The sequence below is a fragment of the Salvelinus fontinalis genome, chromosome 18, assembly GCF_029448725.1.
Source record: "Salvelinus fontinalis isolate EN_2023a chromosome 18, ASM2944872v1, whole genome shotgun sequence".
NCBI lineage: Eukaryota > Metazoa > Chordata > Actinopteri > Salmoniformes > Salmonidae > Salvelinus > Salvelinus fontinalis.
This window is the reverse complement of record NC_074682.1, coordinates 33,921,852-33,937,313: the sequence shown is the minus strand read 5'-3', so window position 1 is coordinate 33,937,313 and position 15,462 is coordinate 33,921,852.

Sequence of the window (15,462 nt, the reverse complement as noted above, 5' to 3'; positions counted from 1 at the left end):
TATCTGTATCTTTAGCACCGTGGTAATAAGAGACTGTGTCTCTGTATCTTTAATACTGTGGTAATAAGAGACTGTGTCTCTGTATCTTTAATACTGTGGTAATAAGAGACTGTGTCTCTGTATCTTTAGCACCGTGGTAATAAGAGACTGTGTCTCTGTATCTTTAGCACCGTGGTAATAAGAGACTGTGTCTCTGTATCTTTAGCACCGTGGTAATAAGAGACTGTGTATAGTAGAATAAGATGTGTGTTACGTCACAACAAATTAGCTGACCTTTACAGACATTTGATGTGAACCAGATAAGTCATGTATACAAAATAATTGTCTCTTTCCATTCTAAAATGTGGTTCATGTAACATTTCTGTATGTCAGTGGAAATATACCATGCTATTGGAACTACTGTATACCATGCTATTGTCAGTGGCACTATACCATGCCTCAATGTATTGTCGAGCGCTGCCGATATACTTGGCACAGGTTGTTTTGACTTCATTCATTTTTAATAACGAATGCAACACCTTTGATCATTTATGGACAAAAACCAGGACATTGTATTCCATTCAGTCCGATGTAAAATGGTAGTCACTCGGTTTGTACTTTCACATTAATTCCCTTCCCTGCCATGTCCCAGCGGTTAATAAACACTACTGGCTTATAGAAAGTCTGTCGTTGTGGTGGTCATGCCACACCGACTTAAACTAGACCGACATATTGTAACTCCTTAATCCCTCAGACTAATGTACATTATAAACTATGACCTGGACTCAAGTATAAGAGGCTTATGTTCTTATGCTTATTTATTCACACTTTGGAGGCCTTGCTGCATATCTTCAGATTGTTATTTACTGAAGTCGGAGCGGAACCCCATTGAAATTCTGCCGGGGCCATTTGCAGCAGCGCTTTTTGTTATACGGGCGGTGGCGAAGTTATCGGGGTGGCATTTCAGTGATTGATGTGGACTCGGCCTGCCAGCCGTGAGGCGAATCATAATATCATGATGTGCAGAGTTTAAGCCTCTCTAAGTCTCTGCTATAGGTTGTGTGTCTGTCTCTGTGCTCACAGGCAAACATGCCATATTGAACCTATAGAATGATTTGACCTAAAACCTTACAAGAAGGTCAGGAGAGCAGAGTATCAGGATTAATACATTATCACACTGTATAACTTATGTATTTTATAAACACAAATGGCAACAAGACTTGGTAAAATCTAGTCTAATCTGTCTTCGTACATTCAAATTAGACTAGACCACCCAATCAATATTACGGTTACGGTGGGATGTCTGAATCATCTCTGGGTCGAGGATGGTCGTGGACCCAGGACCGGTCTTCAGGCCCATAACCTTCCCAGTCCACTAGATAGTGGTTGCGACCTCTCAGGTGTTTGGAATCAAGGATGGCCTGAATGGCGTAGGCAGGGGGGGGGGGGGGGGGGGGGCACTGCAGGTTGAGACTGGAGGATGAAGAGGACTGTAGGTGACCGGTTTTAACAGAGACACATGGAAGGACGAGGAGATATTGTACTGAAGGGGTAACTGGAGGTGGTACATGACAGGGTTGATGCGATGGATTATCTTGAAGGGACCAATGAAGCGAGGACAGAACTATTTGCAGGGGTAGAGAGCTCTCTCTGGTAGAGAGCCACACACGCTGTCCGGGGTGAAAGAGTGGCGTAGGTCGGCAGCATTTGTCGGCAAAGCGTTTCTGGGTATTTGAGGCTTCCTGCAGATGCCGGTGTGTGGTCTCCCATACCCGCTTACTACGCCAAAACCAGTCTTCGACAGCTGGGACAGTACCAGGCTCTGCCTCCCAGGGAAACATGGGGGATTGGTAACCAAGTACACACTGAAACGGAGTAAGGCGGAGGGATGAATGCATGAGTGAGTTCTGAGCGTATTTGGCCCAGGCCATATACCGACTCCAGTCGTGTGCAGAGGCAGAACATTGTTGGCGGAGGTACTTCCCTATTTCTTGGTTCAGGCATTCCGTCTGCCCGTTGGTCTGGGGATGGTACCCGGAGGCTGAGAGCGACCACCAATCGGTCACAGAACGCTCGCGACACCCGGGAGACAAACTGGGGCCTGCGGTCAGAGACGATGTCCTCCGGAATCCCATACAGACGGAACACCTGCTGGAACATGCAGTCAGCCAATTCCATTGCGTTAGGTAGATGAGGAAGAGGAACCAGACACATTTTTGGAAAACAGTCTATTATGACAAGTATGGTGGTGTGAGAGGATTCAGGAAGGTCTGATGAAGTCAACAGCTATGTGGGACCAGGGTCTGTGAGGGATTGGCAAAGGTTGAATCTTACTGGAAGGGAGATGAGGGCTTTTGGTTTGGGCGCAGACTAGACAGGAGAGTACATAACCCCTTACGTTGGATCCGCCAGAACTTACAGGCTAGAAGTTCAGTGGTTTGTGTAATGCCTGGATGTCCTGACCCCAAAATGCGTGACACAATTACATCAGTTGGGGTCTAACAGCTGCTGGTACGTAACTCATCCCAGCTGGTGTCTCAGGAGGAGCCGGGTCCGAGGTTAGGGCTTCTTGTATGGCTGAGTGAACCTCCCACTGTACCGGTCCCATAATGCAAGAAGGAAGAATGGGTGTAGGGTCTGAGTTACTGGTCAGAAGGTCAGACTGGCAGAAGAGAGCATCAGCTTTTACATTTTTCTTTCCAGGGATGTAAGCAACATGAATATGGAAGCATGTGAAGGAGAGCCCAGCAGGCTTGTCTGGAGTTTAACCTATTGACCCCTCTGATATATTCCAGATTACAATGATCTGTTAGGATGAGAAAGGGATGTGTGCCCTCCAACCAGTGGCACCACTCCTCGAGGGCCAGCTTTATGGCAAGGGGTTCTGCTACCCACATTGTAATTCCTCTCAACGGAGAATAACTTCCTGGAGAAGGCATAGGGATGTGAGTATGAGTGTGAGCTGAGTGTGTATGGCTCCTACTCCTACTTCGGAGGCATCCACCGCCAGGGTGAAAGGAAGGGTCGGATCAGGTTGGCGAAGGATAGGAGCGTTTCAAGTTGTTGAAAGCAGTCAGGGTGGTATCAGTCCATTGAAGGGTCCAGGTCTTTTGGCTGGTAAGGGCAGTGAGGGTGCGGCAGTAGAACTGAAGTTCCGAATGAACCAGCGATTGTAGTTGGATAACCCAATGAAACGTTGGAGTTCCTTAAAGGTGGTGGGTTTGGTTACTGACGGCGGTGACTTTGTTCTCATCCATGCTGACCGCTCCAAGTGTCAGTACAAAACCCAAAAGGTTTACCGAGGTTACATGGAAGGTGCTCTTTTCAGTCTTCACATAAATGTTATGGTCAAGGAGCTGTTGAAGAACCTTTGGCACATGCTGTATGTGTTCCTTCAGGGAGTGTGAGTCAATCAGAATGTCATCAATGTAGACGATGAGAAAGCAGTTGATCATATCCTGGAAAACCTTGTTCATAAAGGATTGGAAGATGGCGGGGTCGTTAGTAAGGCCGTAGGGTATGACCAGGTATTCATAGTGCCCTCATGCGGTGATAAAGGCTGTCTTCCATTCGTCGCCTTTATGTATACAGGACAGTAGTTCACCTTGTTGCCACGAGATGGCAGGGCCGTGACGACAAAGCCAGGAGTGTCCGAGGCTGAGAGTTCCATGAGTTGAATGGTTTCGGTGTGGAAAACTCCAGTCTGGATGGTGACGCTCTGTGTCAGGTGCGTAATGAAGCCTGTGCCCAATGGCTGCACGTCCAGGGTGTTAGAGCCATCCAGGGTGTTAGAGCAATCCATGTCCAGGGTGCACGTCCTGCACGTCCACCCGACAGGAGCGGGTGCCTTTCTGAATCACCCATCCCGGATCCGGGATAATTGTCATCAGCAATGCTGAATAGCATAGCGCCACAGGTAAATAATATTACTAGAAAATATTCATATTCATGAAATCACAAGTGCAATATTGCAAAACACAGTTTTGTTAATCCACCTGTCGTCTCAGATTTAGAAATTATGCTTTACAGCGAAAGCAATACAAGCATTTGTGTAAGTTTAATCGATCGCTCGACAAAACAATAAGTACACTTAGCATCAGGTAACTTGGTCACGAAAATCAGAAAAGCAATCAAATTAATCGTTTACCTTTGATGATCTTCGGATGTTTTCACTCACGAGACTCCCAGTTAGACAACAAATGTTCATTTTGTTCCATAAAGATATTTTTTATATCCAAATACCTTCGTTAGTTTGGTGCGTTATGCCCAGGAATCCACCGGAAAAAGCGGTCACGACAACGCAGACAAAAATTCCAAATTATATCCATAATGTCCACAGAAACATGTCAAACGTTTTTTATAATCCATCCTCAGGGTGTTTTTCAAATATCTATTCAATAATATATCAACCGGGACAGTTGGCTTTTCACTAGGACCGGGAGTAACAATGGCTGCCTTTCCCTTTTGCGCACAACTCACTCTGAGAGCCCCCACCTATCCACTTACGCAATGTGGTCGTTCACACTCATTCTTCAAAATAAAAGCCTGAAACTAGGTCTAAAGGCTGTTGACACCTTAGGGAAGCCATAGAAAAAGGAGTCTGGTTGATATCCCTTTAAAATGGGCAATAGGGATGCATAGAAACAGAGAGGTTTCAAAAACAGGGGCACTTCCTGATTGGATTTTCCTCAGGTTTTAGACTGCAATATCAGTTCTGTTTAACTCAGACAAAATTTTGACAGTTTTGGAAACTTCAGAGTGTTTTCTATCCTAATCTGACAATTATATGCATATTCTAGTTTCGGGGGCTGAGAAATAGGCAGTTTCAAATGGGTAAGTTTTTTTGCCAAAAACAAAAATACTGCCCCCTAGCCTTAAGAGGTTTTAAGGGAGGGGTGACAGGTGTTAGATCAATGTCAAACTCTTGTATTAGCTGGTGAGCAATCAAATTACCTGCTGCTCCCGAATCTATCAAGCCCTCTACGTACTTAGTAACACCCTTCACGGTTGTCAATACTGGGACGGATAATTGCTTCTGGGAGATATTTAGAAATAAGGACACGCCTACCTGAGACACTTCTCATCTCTCCGTGGGGGGAGGGGGGGGGGGTGAACAGGGCAATGGCTGAGTAGATGATCTTTCCTCCACAGTATAGGCAGAGCCCTTCTTGGATCCGCCTTTGACGTTCAATACACGGGAGAGGAGCATGGCCCAACTGCATGGGCTCTGGAAGACTCAGACGGGATGACGGAATCATGGAAAGAGAAGGTTTTGGGTTCCTGGGTGGCAGAGTTCTTCGGCGGTCGGCGATGAGGTGGTCGATGGAGCTGGAGATAGGAATGTGTTGATTTAAATCCTGAAGGTCACCTCTACAGGCCAGCTCCGCCTGAAGTTCCCTGCTGAGCCCTCTTCGGTAGACTGTAAGTAAAGCAGCCTCACTCCATCCACTCCCTGCAGCCATGGTGCGGAACTCGAGGGCATACTCAGCAGCTGAGTTGTGTCCTTGTTGAAGTTCTATGAGGAGGGCTCCTATAGGACGACCGGAAGGAGAGTGATCGAATACCTCTTTGAAGAGAGTGTGGAAATGAGTCTTGTAACCGAGTTCTGTGCTGTCGGCAGTCCATACGGCGGTAGCCCAATCCAGGGCTTTTCCTGTGAGTAGAGATACAACAAAATCCACCCTGCTCTTGTCAGTGGCAAAGTTAGTGGGGTTGTGCTCAATGTATTTGCTGCATTACATCAGAAATCCCTGACTTTTCCCAGATGAAGCGTCATATTTTCCAGGCATGGATATGAATGAAGGAGGGCTATGGGTTGCGATACCTGGCATTGGAGGAGTAGGGATAGGCTGGCGGAGAAGATGGCAGATTTCCTCCATATGCTCCTCTTGCTGGGTTAGGTGCCGCTGTAGCTCCGCTGAATCCATTCCGTATTTAGGTGAGGCATTCTGTAATGAATACTCAGGGAGAAAAAGATGTAGATTCACGCACAGAGTGCAGCAGGTGTTTATTTTGCCTTCGCAGAAGGCAGGAATCGTGGTCACAGGCAGACAATGGTCATACACAGGTAAGCAAACAGGCAGGTGAATCAAAACCAGGACTGAAGGCTATAACTGGTTCTCACAAACGAGCTAGGAAAAGGCTTATTAGAGTTAAAACGAACAATACCTCACAAAGGCACAAGCAGAATGAACTGAACTAAATAAGGAGCTGATGAGACCAGGTGAGTAACTAATAAATGTGAAATCAATTAACAAAAATGAAAGACAGGGCTATGTTCAAGAACACAAAGAAACAGGGCTACGTTCAAGAACACAACAAAACAGAACACAAGGTTGACTAAGAAAATAAATACAGAACCTTACAAGACCAGCATGTGTTATTGTTCATCCCAATAAAAATGATCTGTCAAACCACCAAAAACACAATCAATATGTGACTCTTTCATCCCCATTTTTTTCTACCTTTAATTAACTAGGAACAAATTCTTATTTACAATGACGGCCTATTTACAGTGAAATTCACTTCCAGTATGTTGAAAATGTTTTAGAAAAAGAAAAAGCGCATCTAGCTAAATTGCGGTGGTAATACATGGGTACGCTGCTTGCACGGTATAACACGTGGATGTAACAGTGGTTGTTTTAAAGGCTTTAATGTGTTGGGATGTATTGAGGTTAATCTGTCTTTTCCCACTAAATCTATAGAAACCCTGCTGATAAACCCACACCAAGTCCATACAAGAAGGTAAACGAGGGAAGCAGTTTATACTCATTCAAGGGTGTTTCTTTATTTTTACTATTTTCTACATTGTAGAATAAATCTAAAATGTCAAACTGTTTATGGTAAACGATTGTACAGTAATAGACCATAATGTCAACATTTTGTCCTATATCCCGGTTGGGATGATTATCTTAAGCACAAATGTATACAGTACAGTAAGTTATGAAATAACACATATGGAATCATGTAGTAACCAAAAAAGTGTTAAACAAATCAAAATATATTTTATATTTGAGATTCTTCAAATAGCCAGCCTTTTCCTTGATGACAACTTTGCACACTCTTGGCATTCTCTCAACCAGCTTCACCTGTAATGCTCTTCCAATAGTCTTGAAGGAGTTCCCACATGTGCTGAGCACTTGTTGGCTGCTCTTCCTTCACTCTGCGGTCCGACTCAGCCCAAAGCATCTCAATTTGGTTGAGGTCAGGTGATTATGAAGGCCAGGTCATCTGATGCAGCACTCCATCACTCTCCTTCTTAGTCAAATAGCTCTTACACAGCCTGTAAGTGTGTTGGGTCATTGTCCTGTTGAAAAACAAATGATAGTCCCACGAAGGGCAAACCAAATGGGGTGGAGTATCGCTGCAGAACGCTGTGGTAGCCATGCTGGTTAAGTGTTCCTTGAATTCTAAATTAATCACTGACAGTGTCACCAGCAAAGCACCCCCACACCATAACACCTCCTCCTCCATGCTTCACGGTGAGAACCACACATTTGGAGATCATCCGTTCACCTACTCCGCGTCTCACAAAGACCCAGAGGTTGGAACAAAACATGTCAGATTTGGACAGATTTTGGCTATCGCTCGTGTTTCTTGGCCCAAGCAAGTCTCTTCTTCTTATTGGTGTCCTTTAGTAGTGGTTTCTTTGCAGAAATTTGACCATGAAAGCCTGATTCACGCAGTCTCCTCTGAACAATTGATGTTGAGATGTGTCTGTTACTTGAACTCTGTGAAGCATTTATTTTGGCTGCAATTTCTGAGGCTGGAAACTCTGATGAACTTATCTTCTGCAGCAGAGGTGACTCTGGGTCTTCCTTTCCTGTGAAGGTCCTCATGAGATCCAGTTTCATCATAGTGCTTGATGGTTTTTGCGACTGTACTTGAAGAAACTTTCAAAGTTCCCTGTAAACCCAGGGAGAAGTGGGTAAATCCACTGGCATACACAGGATTAAAGGCAAATTAATTTGAGCGAAGTAGAAACAACATCCACAGGAGGCGTGGTAGTGGAGGAAGAGGATCAGGATGAGGCCTGCTAAAACTACTTCCGTGTCCTTCCCTTTGACTTTCCCAAACTTTAAGACTTAATAAGAACTAAATGGATGTTTTGAACTCCATTTTACAAAAGGGCAGACATTGTACAGCAAATTTTGCAGTGAAGAGGTCTAACCCTGTATCAGTATCTGAACTCTTTGGCAAATGTCTGATAAGAGACAAGTAGGGCAGGCTCTGAACCCCATGATGCTTGTAATTAGAGAGAGAACTTCTCCATCTTGTCTGGAAGTGAGTTCAGACACAAGCAGTGGCCTACAAACTCATGAGTGTTTCCGGTGTGTACGTATAGCTCGCACTGGTGTAGATGCATCCAGGTGGGGAGGATGTGTGTGTGGGTACATTTTTTATTGAACCTTTATTTAACTAGGCAAGTCAATTAATAACAAATTCTTATTTTCAATGACGGCCTAGGAATAGTGGGTTACTGCCTTGTTCAGGGGCAGAACGATAGATTTTTAACTTGTCAGCTCGGGGATTCGATCCAGTAAACTTTCGGTTACTAGACCAACACTCTAACCACTAGACATTCTCCAGACACACACATAGACACGGACAAACATGACACACACTGACACCCGCTTGCCCACATGCCCACATACATACATAGTGTATACAGACACACATGATTGTAAATGCATATCAGTCTTTTAAAAATGGAGTTCGGGGGGAAAAAATGATAGGCCCCTATATGATATGGAATTTAAGTTGGTTGCAAATTGACTAACTGCATTTCCATTCAAAAGTCTCATATAACCCCAACAATGTAAACATGAATAAACGTCACATCTCCCACTATTCTGTGTGTGTACTGTAAACTCTCAGGTGAAGAGATCTATGGCTTTAAATGAGTGCGGATGAGTAGACACAGCGTGGTTGCATTCTCAGACACATGACTAAAATACAGCACAACACACAGACACACTGCTCAGCTTGGCTTTTTAACACAAACCATCAGCTGAGCAGTGTGTCTGTGTGTTGTGCTGTATTTTAATCATGTGTCTGAGAATGCAACCACGCTGTGTTACCACATTTTTAAAAGACTGATATGCATTTACAATCATGTGTGTCTGTATACACTATGTATGTATGTGGGCATGTGGGTGAGCGGGTGTCAGTGTGTGTCATGTTTGTCTGTGTCTATGTGTGTGTCTGGAGAATGTCTTCCGCCGCTGAAGGTCAGTGTGCAGAGAAGTAGGTCATAGCCAGGAGCAGGTTGCCAGATTGGTTGTGCCTATCCTGTTGATGCAAGACATGTCCAGACATGTAGGCTACTGCTACACTGCCTCCCTGGAAATGCTAATGTGATTTTGCTTCCCAAATGGCACCCTATTCCTTACATACAGTATTGTACTGACCAGAGTACCCCCTATGGACCCTGGTCAAAAGTAGCGCACTACAGTATATAGGGCAGGGGGTCCCCAACATTTTGTGCGACTCCACCATGTAAAAAAAAAAGTGATGTAATCAAGGGCCAATGTTTACTTTTAAAATTGGGGCTCTGATAGTCCATTAGAAATCAGCCTGACAGTACTTTTGACAGTATGGTTTGAAGTGACTGAAATGATTCAAAAGGTATTGATTTGAAAGTTCAGAAAATCATCAGACAATCATTTTGTGTTGAGAAGAAGATCATCGTTGATGATTTTCTTTTTCCTCTCATCTGGTTTAGTGCCTGGTCTTGTCCACTCTGTTCCAATGAGGCTTGTGGGCATTGTAGAGGGAAGCAGAAGACACGTACGTGTTTCTGAGAGTCTTATCTTTCAGTGATGGAGTCATAATATTTTTGTAGCTTAAACCGTTCAAACGATAGAGACACAATTGTAGGAAGAAAACAGAAACTGCTCTGTTTAATACAACCTCATCTAGTGTCTATGAACCAAGCACAACCCCTAGTTTGGGAAACGCTGATACAGGGAGTATGGTGCCATTTGGGATGAAACTTACCATTATCATCTGTCTTGATGTCTATACCTCTGTGCTTGAGCTCACCATAACTGACATACAGCTGGATATGGATATTGCATTATTCCGCAGATGTAGGCCTATGCATTGATCTCAATCATTGGATCGTAACAGTTTGCCCCCCAATTCAAAACTATTCCAGGTAATACCATGACATACAGTATATGTTCTTTAAATGAAATAATTTTATTCAAGTTGATGATGTGGTCTATATTTTTCACAGTGTTCAATTCAATGCAACTTCAGCAAGCACCTCAGGCGAGTTACAACCAAATGTTGTTGCCTTTTATATAACAAGTCAATGGTGTGGCTAGTGAGCTATAGCCCTATAGAAAAGCCCAGTCTTTACGTGCACACTGCACAGCCACCGATGGTAGAGATTGAAATGCATGAGGTGTAAAAGTGCATGGGCCATTAAAGGATAAGTCAGGTCGGACTGTTCTGGTTAGTAGTAAAATCGTGGGTGAAGTGTGTTTCTGTTAATCACCATAAAATTGGGCTCAGGCCACCTGAGGTGGAAGTAGTGCAATAACATTGACCAAAATGTACAGGTCTGCCGTGAAAGATACAAACGACAACATCTAAGGCATATGCGCACCCGCACACGCGTACAGTAGTGCTGTTTGGGTTGTTAGTTGGATTTGTCCCGCCATTCTTGATTTTATTGCCTTTCTTTTTTGGTATTTTTCTTTACATTTTAGCTGTTTGACATTTGACTTCGTTGTTAGGAGCCAGTAACATAAGCATTTTTCTGCATCCACTATAACACCTGCTAATCTGTTTACGCGACCAATAAACTTTGATTTGATTTTTGATTTGACACGTGCACGCACACACACAGTTGTGCACACATGTTCAGACAGCACTTGAAAATTAAAATGTCAACTGAAATGGCTTTCCCAGAAAATGAGAACTGGTGCAGTTCATGACAATATAAAAGCGAAAGACATCTCAGTGATGCATGCTGCAGTTGTCACTATTTTTAACATCTAGAACTCAAAGCAACTGGGCTTGAGAAAGCAGGTTTTACAGTAGGGACTACAGATACTATACAGTACCGTAGGTAGCAACATACTGTCAACTCTTGATAAATGTGTTGTTTTGTGACTGTCATGTACTGTATGTACATGCTCTATTGAATCCAACTATCTTTATCTAATTGGAGCATGCAGATACTGTCACGCCCTGGCCTTAGTATTATTGGTTTTCTTTATTATTTTAGTTAGGTCAGGGTGTGACATGGGTAATGTTTATGTTTTGTTGGTTTTGGGTGTTTATTTGGTAAAGGGGTTATGGGGTGTAGTAGATGGTTTTGTGTTGAGTGTATATGTCTAGAGTTGTCTATGTTGGTTAGTTATCTAGGAGAGTCTATGGTTGCCTGAATTAGTTCCCAATTAGAGACAGCTGATTTCGGTTGTCTCTGATTGGGAGCCTTATTTAGGGTAGCCATAGGCTCTCATTGGTTGTGGGTAATTGTCTATGTAGAACGTTTGTAGCCTGTATGTATGTGCACAACGTTTGTAGCTTCACGGTCGTTTTGTTGTTTTGTTATTTTGTATAGAGTTTTGTGTCGTGTTCATCTTCGTGTTGTTAAATAAAAGAAGATGGCTTATTTTCCAACTGCTGCATTTTGGTTCGTAAATCCGCCACACGATCGTGACAGAATTACCCACCATAGGACCAAGCGGCATGACCAGCGGCAACAGGAGAAATACAAGGATTCATGGACATGGGAGGAAATTTTAGACCGGGAGGTACCAGGAGAATATAACCGCCCCAAAGCTGAGCTGGAGGCAGCGAAAGCAGAGAGGCGGCGATATGAGGAGCTAGCTCGGAGACAGGAAAAGGAACCTACAAAGGATCTGGGCTACACTACGTGGGAGGAGATCGACAGGTGGGCGATCAACCCAGGGAGAGTGCCGGAGCCCGCCTGGGATTCTCTGGCGCAGTGCGAGGAGGGATACCGGCGAATGGAGGCAGCACGACGAAGCGGTAGGAAGCCTGTGGGAAAACCCAAAAAATTTCTTTGGGGGGGGCTTAAAGGGAGAGTGGCGAAGTCAGGTAGGAAACCTGCGCCTACTCCCTGTAATTACCGTGGAGAGCGAGAGTACGGGCAGACACCGTGTTACGCAGTAGAGCGCACGGTGTCTCCTGTACGTGTGCATAGCCCGGTGCGGGTTATTCCACCTCCCCGCACTGGCAGGGCTAGATTGAGTATTGAGCCGGATGTCATGAAGCCGGCCCTACATATCTGGCCACCAGTGCATCTCCTCGGGCCGGTTTACATGGCACCAGCCTTACGCATGGTGTCCCCGGTTCGCCTACATAGCCCGGTGCGGGTTATTCCACCTCCCCGCACTGGTCGGGCAACGGGGAGCATTCAACCAGGTAAGGTTGGTCAGGCTCAATGCTCAAGGGAGCCAATACGCCTGCACGGTCCGGTATTTCCGGCGCCACCTCCCCGCCCCAGTTCAGTGCCACCAGTGCCTACACCACGTAACAGGCTTCCAGTGTGTCTCCAGAGCCCTGTTCCTCCTCCACGCACTCGTCCTATGGTGCGTGTCTCCAGCCCGGTATCACCAATTCCGGCACCACGCACTAAGCCTTTTGTGCGTCTCCAGAGTCCTGTGCATCCTGTTGCTGCTCCCCGCATTAGCCCTGAGATGCGTGTCCCCAGTCCGGTACCACCAGTTCCGGCCCCACGCACTAGGCCTAATGTGCGTCCCCAGGGTCCAGTATGCCCTGTTCCTGCTCCCCGCACTAGCCCTGAGATGCGTGTCCCCAGCCCGGTGCCACCAGTCCCGGCACCACGCACCAGGCCTACAGTGCGCCTCAGTCGGCAGGAGTCTGCCGTCTGCACAGCGATGACTGAACTGCTCGTCTCCCCAGCGCCATCTGAGCCATCCGTCTCCCCAGCGCCATCTGAGCCATCCGTCTCCCCAGCGCCATCTGAGCCATCCGTCTGCAATGAGCCTGCAAAGCCGCCCGTCTGCCATGAGCCTGCAAAGCCGCCCGTCTGCCATGAGCCCACTGAGCCGTCCGCCAGACAGGAGCCGCTAGAGCCGCCAGCCAGACAGGAGCCGCTAGAGCCGTCCGTCAGACAGGATCTGCCAGAGCCGCCAACCAGACAGGATCTGCCAGAGCCGCCAACCAGACAGGATCTGCCAGAGCCGCCAACCAGACAGGATCTGCCAGAGCCGCCAGCCAGCCATGAGCAGCCAGATCCGTCAGCTAGCCATGAGCAGCCAGATCCGTCAGCTAGCCATGAGCAGCCAGATCCGTCAGCTAGCCATGAGCAGCCAGATCCGTCAGCTAGCCATGAGCAGCCAGATCCGTCAGCCAGCCATGGGCCATCCCTCAGTCCGGAGCTGCAGTCCCTCAGTCCGGAGCTGCAGTCCCTCAGTCCGGAGCTGCCATTCCTCAGTCCGGAGCTGCCCCTTACCCTGGTGCTGCCCCTTACCCTGGTGCTGCCCCTTACCCTGGTACTGCCCCTGACCCTGGTACTGCCCCTGACCCTGGTACTGTCCCTGACCCTAGTACTGCCCCTGACCCTGGTACTGCCTCTTAGTCCGGAACTGCCCCTGAATGCAATGGGGTTAAGGTGGAGGGGGGTCGTTTGGAGGAAGCCTAGGAGGTGTTTAGGTACTGTGGTGACGTGGGGACCGCGACCAGAGCCGGAGCCGCCACCGTGGATGGAAGCCCACCCAGACCCTCCCCTAGACTGTGTATGGTGCGCCCGGAGTTCGCGCCTCAAGGGGGGGGTTATGTCACGCCCTGGCCTTAGTATTATTGGTTTTCTTTATTATTTTAGTTAGGTCAGGGTGTGACATGGGTAATGTTTATGTTTTGTTGGTTTTGGGTGTTTATTTGGTAAAGGGGTTATGGGGTGTAGTTATGGTTTTGTGTTGAGTGTATATGTCTAGAGTTGTCTATGTTGGTTAGTTATCTAGGAGAGTCTATGGTTGCCTGAATGAGTTCCCAATTAGAGACAGCTGATTTCGGTTGTCTCTGATTGGGAGCCTTATTTAGGGTAGCCATAGGCTCTCATTGGTTGTGGGTAATTGTCTATGTAGAACGTTTGTAGCCTGTATGTATGTGCACAACGTTTGTAGCTTCACGGTCGTTTTGTTGTTTTGTTATTTTGTATAGAGTTTTGTGTCGTGTTCATCTTCGTGTTGTTAAATAAAAGAAGATGGCTTATTTTCCAACTGTTGCATTTTGGTCCGTAAATCCGCCACACGATCGTGACAGATACCCAGAGCAATTAAAAAGAGTGAACTTGAATTGGGACTGGTGAAACGCAATGCACATAAACCAAGTCTGCACTTCTCCAATGTGCACTTATCAGGATTAGCCTTTAAGTCCACTGTCTATACTGAATGAGGGTGACTATTCCATAGACTTCTAGGCTCCAGCAGCACCTGAAGCAGACTTGGTCTGCACCCCAAATGGCACCATATTCCCTATATAGTACACTACTTTTGAGCAGGGTCCACAGGGTAGTGCACTATATAGGAAAAAGGGTGCAATTTAGGATGTATCCTTGGTCTGGCTGTATGTCTGTCTTGGCTTTCAGGCCTGTCCTCTTGTGTAGCGGCTATCTGCCTGGTCACTGGGCAGGGTGCCAGCTGTTGGCCTGCTCAGCTCTTTACAGCCTCCATACTGTCCCCTTTTGGCAGTGTGTGGCCTCCTCTGGCTCCCTCCACACCGTAACGCAGCCTGTCTGGAGTCACTACATTACTAGACTGGCCCAAAGGGGACAGACAATCCAAATCTGTCCACACCAATGTCTCCTGGCCCACTCAAATCTCGGCATTCTCCAGAGGGCAAACGCATGGTAATGTGTGTTTTTAATTTGAGGGTGTGTGTGTGTATGTGTGTGAGGAGATCCAGAGAATAACTGGATTTATATGATGTAGGCTGGTCTCTTTAAGCATCTTGTGTTTTTCCAAAAGGACAAACATGAAACTCCACTTGTGGACTTTCCTGTGGAGGGAGGAGATAGATAGATAGATACAGTAAATTCTGTGCCTTCAGAAAGTAGTAATACCCATTTACTTATGCCACATTTTGTTGTGTTACATCCTGAATTCAAAATGGATGAAATATACCTGTTTTCTCACCCATCTACACACAATACCCCATAGCGACAAAGTGAAAACAAGTCTTTAGCACATTTATAGAAAATTAAGTACAGAAATATCACACTTGCAGTCAGACCCAGGTCAGGGGTGACGAACGCAGTTTCAGCAGCCTCATCTGAGAGATCACACCATGGCACAGACAGAATCCCAGTAGTCTGTCTGGTACATGAGGGTGGTGCGGTCTGCCTAACGCATCACTGGGGGCACACTGCCTGCCCTCCAGGACAGCTACAGCAATCGATGTCCCAGATCATCAAGGTCATCAACCACCCGAGCCATGGCCTGTTCACCCCGTTATCATCCAGAAGGCGAGGTCAGTACA